Here is a 10,497-nt window from a genome sequence, read left to right as displayed (position 1 = left end):
AGTCCCGGGTTCGATTCCCGACGGGGGTGTGACAACAGCAACAATTCTTCCCTCATTAATTTGAGGTAGCGCGTAGTGGGTTAAAAATCCAAAAATGAATTTTCAGATTAATATTTCATATTAAAGTAACTCACTTCTATAAGTTGTCTAAATTGTATGTATGTTTAACTATAGTATATTGTAAGGCATACTTTTTCTGATAAGTACACAGCTATTCCACTAGAAGCATTATCTCTTTCTTTTTTATCATTAAATATAGTTTCGTATATGTTGCTTATCTTAACTAGTGTATTTCATTTAGTAACATAATGTCAATAGATTGTCTATCAATAAATTCTATAAATTCACCCGTTCTGCTTCTTATTCCATTGGCGTTCTAGCTGCAAATTTTTATTTATTCCATTGGTATTCCAAATTACTACTGACGTCAAAAAATACTTGAAATTTTTCCATTTTATATTGACATTTTTGTAGGTTACTTTTTAGCTCTTTAACTAGTTTAATCATATCACTAATACCACACATCTGCTTAATTTCATTTATTTCTTTAGATAGCTCTGAAAATTCAGAAAATAACGTAAACTGGGTTCTGGTGTTTTTTGTACTCGTAGTGTTAATTGTTTTTATTTTTGATTTTTCCAGCTATTATTCATGTTAGGACTGCTTAGGCTAGCTTGCTTTGGTTTTATTAAATTATTTTCTTTGCTAGTGAGCATGTTGCATCTATTTATGGAAACTTTACAAATAGTTGCATTAGGGTTGGGTAAAATTTCTTGCACATTTGAGACATACAGGATCAATAAAACAGTTAGCTGTTCCATGTCGTCAATCCTGGCATCTGTGACACTGAGTTAACCATTTCTTGTTAATATAATTTTCCCAGCTAATTCTTGTGTTGCCGAGATATTGGACTTTCTGTTCAACTCAGTTAAGATGTGTTGTGACATCAAAAGTGACCATAAACAAAGCCTTGAGGTGTTTTTCATAAGACCTATGATTGTGGCATTGAAGCCTAGCTCTTAATGTTCTTCTATTAACTGTTTTTTGTTTGCAGGCTCAGTAAATGTGTGAAATTGAACACTCTANTCAACAAGAAATTAACCACGAATTTTGGATATAAACATGTTGAAAACACAATTATTTATCTATTTTACATAGATGTGTAGTAGATGGCTAATTTAATAAACAATTTTGATTACAAGTGCATCTTTATGAATAGAAATCTGAAAAAATTAGGCGGTACCTACATGCATGATACATGCCTTTATGAATGAAAGTATGTCATTCAGTCCTTTAAGATTAGAATGACAAAAACCTACTCGTGTTGCTCCTGTCATTTTCTGCCTAATTATTAGAGCTCTCCAACTCAAATCATTTGCTTTTCTTTAATAAACTTATTAAAACTGTGAACCGATGCTGTTTTGATTAGGGTCTAAAGGTCCTGGTGTGTTAGGGTTGGTTCCTAACGCTTCGCTATCACGTGTGGCGGGCTTCTTCGGAAGTCCTCCTGGTTGCATCGGAGATGGAAGAACCTCTGAAGAAGCTCGCCACTCGTGCTACCGAAACGTTAGAAAGCAACTCGAACACACGACGGCCTTTACATCCTAACCAGAACAGCATCAGTTCACCTACTGGCCGTGAAAGCCTTTACCAATTTAACCTAATTGTCATCATACTCTAATGCTCTCAGAGAGTTGTGTATGAAATCAGTAGGTAGTGTATAAATGGTGAAAGACATAGTTTTCGTCCAAATAATGATAAGACTAAGGTAACCTAATCCAACTGTAACATAATCAAACCTAATGTAATATCAATAGTGTGTACTTCGTCATATTGATCAACTAACATGATAGCTTTACTTAGGTTAGTAATAGCTTCAATCTCATTTTGCACAATTTAGGAACTGTTGGATAATCAGATTTAAATATTTTCTTCCACAAAAAGTTATCATTAGGATTTAGTTTCTTTAATTACTTTTGCCACCTTTATTTCTGTATTGTGCTATATTTTTCCTTTAAGCCTGTTCATTTCATTGACTGCTGCTTTTAATTGTGGAAGTTTGCCATGTCTTGCGTAGTCTGTTTCTTTCCTTGATAAGTTTAATGATTCTGCTATGCAATCTGCTACTAGAACCGGAATGAGGAATGGTCTTTTCTATAATTTTACTGTCTTTTACGAGGGTGGATTGATAAGTTTCCGGCCTAACCAAGAGATGACGCCACTAGGCCTACCTTGAGGTGACATTCTATAGTACCATCCTTGGATAGCTTGTAGCTATAGTTTCAGCCCGATCTCCTTGCTAGTGTAGGTTTGACAGCACGCTGAACAAGACGCCTCTGTGGTTTTCGTAAAAATGGAAAAGCAGGAAAATCGTGCTGTCATCAAATACTTTTATTTGAAGGGGTTAACGCCGAAGGAAATTAAAAAAGAGATGGACTCAACACTGGGGACATCCTCCCCGTCATATTCAACCGTTAAGCAGTGGGTTTCCGAGTTTAAAAAGGGTCGTGTGAGCACCTCTGATGGGCCTCGCTCAGGACGCCCCGTTGAGGTCACAACTCCAGATATGATCGAAAAAATTCATCAAATAGTGCTGGGAGACCGCAGATTGAAAGTGCGTGAGATAGCTGAGACCTGTAAGATGTCATATGAACGTGTGCAACATATTTTGCACCAACATTTGCATATGGAAAAGCTCTGTGCAAGATGGGTGCCGCGTTTGCTAACAGTCGACCAAAAATTGATTCGAAAAAACATTTCTACCGCAAATTTGTCATTGTATAAGCGTAATCCAAGCGAATTTTTGCGTCGATTCGTAACCGTTGACGAAACGTGGGTCCACCACTACACTCCTGAAACCAAAGAACAGTCTAAACAGTGGATTGGACCAGGGGAACCAACTCCAAAGAAGGCAAAAACAATTTTTTCGGCGAACAAGGTTATGGCTACTGTTTTTTGGGATGCAAGAGGTATTATATACATTGATTACCTTGCAAAGGGTAATACTATCACTGGTCAATACTACGCAGACTTATTGCAACGTTTGAGCCACGAGGTGAAAATTAAACGACCTCATCTGGCGAAGAAAAAAATCTTGTTTCATCACGATAACGCACCAGCGCACACGTCAATCGTTGCGACGGCTAAAATCAACGATCTAAAGTTTGAATTGATGCCGCACCCTCCTTACTCTCCAGACCTAGCCCCGAGTGACTATTTTCTGTTCCCTAATCTCAAAAAATGGCTTGGCGGTAAGAGATTTGCGGACAATGAAGAAGTAATCGAAGCTGTAAATGGTTATTTTGAGGAGCTTGACGAATCAGTCTATAGAGATGGCATTAATAGACTGGAACACCGCTATGAGAAATGTATCAGCCTTGGAGGAGATTATGTTGAGAAATAAAAAAAAAAAAATTTTAAAAACCTTGTTTTTCTTGGTCAGGCCGGAAACTTATCAATCCACCCTCGTAAATATCTTTATTAACATCATTTGCAGTGAGCAGTTGTGATTTTAATTTTTGGTATTTAACAATCTGGGAAATTCTTCCCAATTGGTTCTTTCGTATATATATATTCTTTTCTTTCCTTTTTACTTTTATATTGAGCCCCTAATGTGATTATAATTGGGTTCTGATCAGAACAGAGCTCGTGTTATATTGCATGGTCTCAGATATTGCTTACATTTTTATAACCACTAAATCTGTTGTTGATGGGGTCGTGTTACTAGGTGGATAGTTTTGTCAGTTTTTGCAATTGTTGTTTCGTGAGAAGTTGAGAAGAATATCACCACCATTGTTGTTTCCATTACACTTGCAGGTTATGCTTCAAGCATTCAAATCACCAACAATTATCGCTGATGCTCATTAGTTTTACTTAGGGAAGGGCGATGTTGAATAAAAACCATCGATGTATGACCATCGATGTTCCAATATTTATTACATCGATTGTTCGATGTTTTTCAGAAAACAAATCGNGGTAGGGAGAAAAAAGCTCATTATACTCTCGACTCTTGTTCATTAAACATACTTTTTCATACACTACCTGCCAAAAGTTTTGTTCAATAATGAATAGTAGTGCGAGTCGAAAACAAGCGTTAAAACCTTTAATATATCTTCAAATATAAATAAACATCTCGTTGATATTTTCAGTAGTAAATGATACCAATAACAGCACATTTGAGCAATGTAATTTAATTTTAGTGGATAAAATGGTCAATTTTTCCGTGCAGTATTTTTTGGATTATACGCTCCTCGCCGGTTAAGAGTTTTGTCGAGAGTTGTCTCTTTTCTTTTCTGGCCTAGTGCTGTTCTTTTCTACTTTGCGCCTGTCAAACTGAAGGTCACATCGCTACAGAAACTAAACGAAATATAAATAAAAACGTGTATGAAATCGATCTGTATGTGGGTGGGTGTGGTACAGCTGTAAAGAAGCCGCTACATAACAAAATGGAAGCTGAGCTAAATTATGTGTAGTGTTCATCCAAAAGCAGTATATTAATACATCCGACACAGTTTAATTCACATGCAAACAAGGATTCGATTTTGCCCCAGAATGTATAATTTATTACATAAACGTTTTTATTCGTCGGTGACAATTAGATTATCATTAATTAGAAATGATTGGCAGGCGTGTTTGATACAGACGTATATTTACTTCTAACAAAGCATAGTTACCTACTAAATTCGATTTAGTTAACATGGTTTAGAACATCGTAAAAGGAAATCTATTATATATGGAATTCGTGGTTTAATATTCAGTTTCTAATTTGGCAGAGAAAAGAAAAAAAAAGGAAACTACTAAAGATATCAGTTCAATATAAGTAGGAGACTCCATTCAAAAAGTAATTTAGAAGTTTATATTTAAAAATGTACTCGCTCATTATTTGTTTTAATAGTTTTACGTTAGTTACTAACGGCTAGTAGGTTAGTTAGTGCGCAGAATGTCCAGTAATGATCTCTTCTTTCAGTAATGTTACTTTCGCGTTCTGTGTAAATATGGAAATTGTATTTTATTATTGTACACAGTCAAGTGGAAATATTAGGTACATTTGACAGGAAAAAAAATTATATGTAATCAAATAATTTAAAAAACATGTTTTAGGTTATTTGCAGTCGAAAGTACTATTGATTCTGCGAGTAGCAAATAATTGTGTGCTTTTTAGACATCTGCATTATATTTACCATATTCGATTTTTTTCGAAAGTCACTCGCATAAGCAACTATTGCAACAATGTATTTCTTATGCAATGCTTGTTGGCTTCTTGAAAATCTTAACCTCTGAATAACTCCTGCAAATATGTGTTGAACCGATTCAATTTGTTTATAGTAGGCTTTCTGGTGATTAAATCCAGTCCCTGGGTTATATCGATCGGAAAAAATGCTTTAAAAATTACTACCTTAAATACCTGTATTCCGTAAAATGTAATAAAATTGTAACGACTTACACATTTTTTTATTGTTTATGACTAAGTTGTCTATTTGGAATGATGATCCAATGATGTCATACAACAAAGGCTTTTCGCGGCGAGATGGTGAACTGATGCTGTCGTGATTCAGGTTTAAATGTTGTCTGTTGGAATTGCTTCCTAGCGTTTCTTTCTACCTTCTCAGGTATGAAGGGCCAATTAGAGACGTATTAGAACCAGAAACAGGAGTTAAGGGTGGTAGAGCTAGAGTTAGCTCGCAAGTAATTAAGGGTATAGATTGTTCGAGTTTTTGATCCATTTCAAGAGTCTAATACAGATATAAGTAATTTATTCTAAAGATTTCCTCCTATAATTGTCCCATTTTTAGGAAAAATCGTTTTCGTGCCAGTCTGATTAAAAGAAAAATTCATTTAACGAATAATCTGATTTAGCCCTCTACACTGAAACTAATGAATGACTAATGTCTACATATGCTTTCATATACTATACATGTACATGTTTTGTATTGAGGAATTCGTAGATAAGCCAAACTGTAGGAACAGTGTACTAACATAAATCTAAATTTGAATTTTAAGTGGTTCTGTAAATACTATTGTGCATACCTAGCAGTTAGTAAAAGAAAGAAAATTTGGTTTTCTTTACAAAAACTGTTCAATGCAATTTCATATGCATCTGCAGGCGTTGCTGAGTGTGAAATCAGGAATCTGAATTTGCATCTCTTGTTTTGTCCGTTGCGGCGTTCAATTACACAGAAATTTTTAAAATGTCGAATTGAAATTGTCGGTAACAGAAGTTACATTAAAGAATCGTCCAGCTACTTACTAAGTGCCTTATGATACAATACTATTCCCACGTAGTTTATTGTCGGCAACGGCCATACCACGTTGAAAACGCCAGTTCTCGTCCGATCACTGAAGCTAAGCAACGTCGGGCGCGGTTAGTACTTGGATGGGTGACCGCTTGGGAACACCGCGTGCTGTTGTCATACTTTTTGTTTTTGAAAATTGTATAACTGTAAACAATCAATTTTTGTTAAATTCGGACTAAAGTAGGGGAGATTAAATTGAAAACGTACTCCGGTGTATTAGCAGTTTTCGGTCATTTTTTTACATTAGTTGACATTGGAATTGAGACATGAAGTTTAGTCAGGTAGGTAGTACTCACCAAGTAGAATTAGTGTGGTAGTATTAATTCCGTGCGGAAACCAATGTAGCTTGAGATTGAGATACAGGCTCCTAAAGTTTTCTTAATCGGAGGAAATTCCGATTGGTACGGCCCTGGCTGCAGCCCTTCGTCAACTGTTCTCGCCAAATATGCATTGATGACGTCATTGTTTAGTTAGGTAGGTTTACTTCAGTCCCTGAAGAAGGTAACTTTGTTACCGAAAAGTGCTTCGGACAACTACAGTGTCGTGTTTTGGCGTTGGGGTTTTGAGCTATTCTGTTTGTTCTAGGTAGATCTATGACAGACTCGAGTTTGTTTAATGCCCCTGCCTGCCCGCCGAAGGCCACCGGATACATCAGAATAATGTTAGGAAGATATGTTTTAGGACAAACGATGTTTGGCGGGAACAGCTGACGGAAGGCTGAAGCCAGGGCCGTACCTACTGGAATTTCCTCCGATTAAGAAAACTTTAAGGGCCTGTATCTCACTCACATTCATTTTTAAACAAATAATAAACAAAATTCTAGTAAATACTACTACACTACTTTACTTGGTGAGTACTACCTACCTGACTAAACTTAATGTCTCAATTCCAATGTCAACTAATGTAAAAAATTACCCAGTTTTCTTTACAATATTTTAAGGTAGGTAGTAGGTACTATATTTAATTCATCAGAATGCAAATATACAAACTTCGAAAATATTGATAGAGCAGTAAAACATTTGACTGAACTGACAGTGGGCAATTGAGGATGACAACTTGAAAGTCGCAAGGTATTTTAGATTGTTTGGGTCTCCCTAACTTATAGTCAGGGGTGGTTACAATTTCTTATGGAGCTTGGTACTGATGGTGCGTAGTGTTAAATAAATGAATAATCTGCACTGCAGGTTAGTTTATTGAAGCATTTTGTTTGAGTTGTGAATACATGTAGACATATTTAATGTATATTTGACTTATTAAGAAAACGGTCCATATTAGCTGATTAATATCACCGTGGCTCCAACGGATATGTTTCTGAAAAATAATCGCAAGAATAACGAACAAACCAAAACAGAAGAACAACGCTGTTCAGAAATTGCAAACGAATAATAAATATCATACTATCTAAAAATTTTATAGTGCTGTTGTTGTGAAAGGGCATGATTAAAAACAAAAACAAAACACTTATACATTCTTCATAATGACATGCTACTGTCGAAACAATTGTCAAGTTTCATCAATAAATGTGTGAAATGAAAAAAGAAATTAAGATAATCACAATAATCTACAATTTGAAGCCGGAATTGGCAACGCAGGTGTCTTCGAAAGTGTACTGTACCGAGGAAAAATGTAAACATTACTTATTATCGAACGTCTAAGATAAACATAAACAATTGAGTGCTACACATAATGTTTAGACTGCATAAATTAAATATATGCATTACGAGCAGCATTATGTAAATGTAAGACCACAAAAGAAAGAAAAAGGTAACAATCAAACAGTAATCTGTGAATGAGCATTATCTGGATAGCACTATTTGCAAATTTGCGTCGCACTAATAGCAAATTTGTCTGTAAACAATACCCTATTTTAGGGTGTTCATCACTATTCATTCGAAACCAACGACACAAATTCATTCGGTGCTGAAAATCAGTTTCAAGCAAGGTTTGCACTCGCTGTGAACGATAACTGTTTGCCGTGAAATAACGAGTAGTATTTTCTCAAAATGTTGGTTTTAATGGAGCGAATGAAACTNTAGAATAATGTTAGGAAGATATGTTTTAGGACAAACGATGTTTGGCGGGAACAGCTGACGGAAGGCTGAAGCCAGGGCCGTACCTACCGGTATTTCCTCCGATTAAGAAAACTTTAAGGGCCTGTATCTCACTCACATTCATTTTTAAACAAATAATAAACAAAATTCTAGTAAATACTACTACACTACTTTACTTGGTGAGTACTACCTACCTGACTAAACTTAATGTCTCAATTCCAATGTCAACTAATGTAAAAAATTACCCAGTTTTCTTTACAATATTTTAAGGTAGGTAGTAGGTACTATATTTAATTCATCAGAATGCAAATATACAAACTTCGAAAATATTGATAGAGCAGTAAAACATTTGACTGAACTGACAGTGGGCAATTGAGGATGACAACTTGAAAGTCGCAAGGTATTTTAGATTGTTTGGGTCTCCCTAACTTATAGTCAGGGGTGGTTACAATTTCTTATGGAGCTTGGTACTGATGGTGCGTAGTGTTAAATAAATGAATAATCTGCACTGCAGGTTAGTTTATTGAAGCATTTTGTTTGAGTTGTGAATACATGTAGACATATTTAATGTATATTTGACTTATTAAGAAAACGGTCCATATTAGCTGATTAATATCACCGTGGCTCCAACGGATATGTTTCTGAAAAATAATCGCAAAAATAATAAACTATGCGTCTATATACTATACATTATTATGATTCGAACATTTTTATCTTATTTATAAAGGTTTAATTAGTAAATCAGTCACTTGACCACTTCTTTCTACGTATTCGACGGAAATATTGTCCTTATCTCACAATCCGATCCAACCCACTCAAAATGCACCCTTGAACAACAGCTTGAACATTTATTGAGGGTCGGTAAAACTAACATCTGTTAGCAATTTAAAAATTCACTGAAATGACCAGATACTGTATAATACAAATTTTAGAAATATTGAGTTAGATTTTGACCATGTTCCTTTCTGAACTGTATACTGTATAAGCGATAAGTAGCCGATATTTGTATTATTTACAGAAATGTGTATACATTGTTTAGAAGATGGTTTCAGTAAATATAGTTTGTACATATTAAAGCAGTTCACAGTTAAGTGTTTTTTTTAATAAAACAAAAATCAAGCATACGAGAAAGAGCCAGCAGTGCCTAATTTATTAGCACCACTTTAATTAGAACTATTATTTTGCTAACATACAGCATGCACCTTGATGTCAGTATGCTTGGTTCTGTACAAAATATAAAAGTAGAAAATGTCTTTCAAGTACCGAACAACCACTTTCTTTGTAAGACTAGAACATAACTAGAAAATGTGATAATTTTCGCAATACGTTATACCCCACGTGCATCTAACTTACGAGATAGCCAACACAACTGGGCCCATAACCTGTGAAACGGCCAAACAAAATAATACACCACTCTTTATTTTAGTGGTTTAATAAAAGTCATAACGGCTACAAACAATACCTTTCGGTTTGGCATAAGAACAATTTTTTTCATCATGCGCCTTAGTTTTCATATAAACATTTTCGCAAAGCATTCTCACCGTTTTCATTCCTCTCCTCCGAATCAGACCATGGGAAATCATGCCTTTAATATAAACATACAGGTGACAATTGGGCGCCAATCGATCAGTAGTACAAACAATTAGTCGCAAAATTAATGATAAGATTTGAATTCTATAACACCTGTTAAAGTTAATTGAAAAAACTACTAATCTGCAGTTTATTTTATTAAATCGTCTTATTTAGTCTGGGGATACAAGTAGAGCAGAGCCGGGCAAACTAGGATCTTTTGCATCCCGAGTGATCCTCAAGGTTAACCAAGTAGCTCTTCATTGATCCTGCGAGTGCGAGTGAGATGATTCTTTCCTCTTCTTATCCCTTCCATTTCGTAGGTGAGTCCCCTCTTCCATAGTCAAACCCAATAGTTTTGCGAACGTAGTAACGAAAATTTTCGTAGGTATTATTTAAGTTGCGAGAGTGGCTTCGCTCGTCTACGGGATGAAGGGGCTTGATATGGGAGTGGAAGGGAGAAGAAAAAGACAAAACAAAATTATTCATTACTGCTTACTCTCTCGTACTCATTGAAGGGTATGGAGTGACTCAAACTAACCTCATGTAGCGGCTCCTGCGAAGTTAAAGTTTGCCCGGCTCTG

The 10,497-nt window shown here is 35.6% G+C and overlaps 1 non-coding gene across 1 annotated transcript; it reads left to right on the top strand.

Moving 5' to 3' along the window:
• The first annotated feature begins 6,291 nt into the window (after positions 1-6,291).
• On the top strand, positions 6,292-6,410 carry LOC112904364. The gene has a single exon (XR_003231049.1). It is a non-coding gene; the product is annotated as a 5S ribosomal RNA (ribosomal RNA).
• Positions 6,411-10,497: the final 4,087 nt, after the last annotated feature.

Source organism: Agrilus planipennis, unplaced genomic scaffold (genome assembly GCF_000699045.2).
Source record: "Agrilus planipennis isolate EAB-ADULT unplaced genomic scaffold, Apla_2.0 scaffold198, whole genome shotgun sequence".
NCBI lineage: Eukaryota > Metazoa > Arthropoda > Insecta > Coleoptera > Buprestidae > Agrilus > Agrilus planipennis.
Note: the sequence above shows the minus strand (reverse complement) of the source record. Positions and strands in the feature narration are given on the sequence as shown.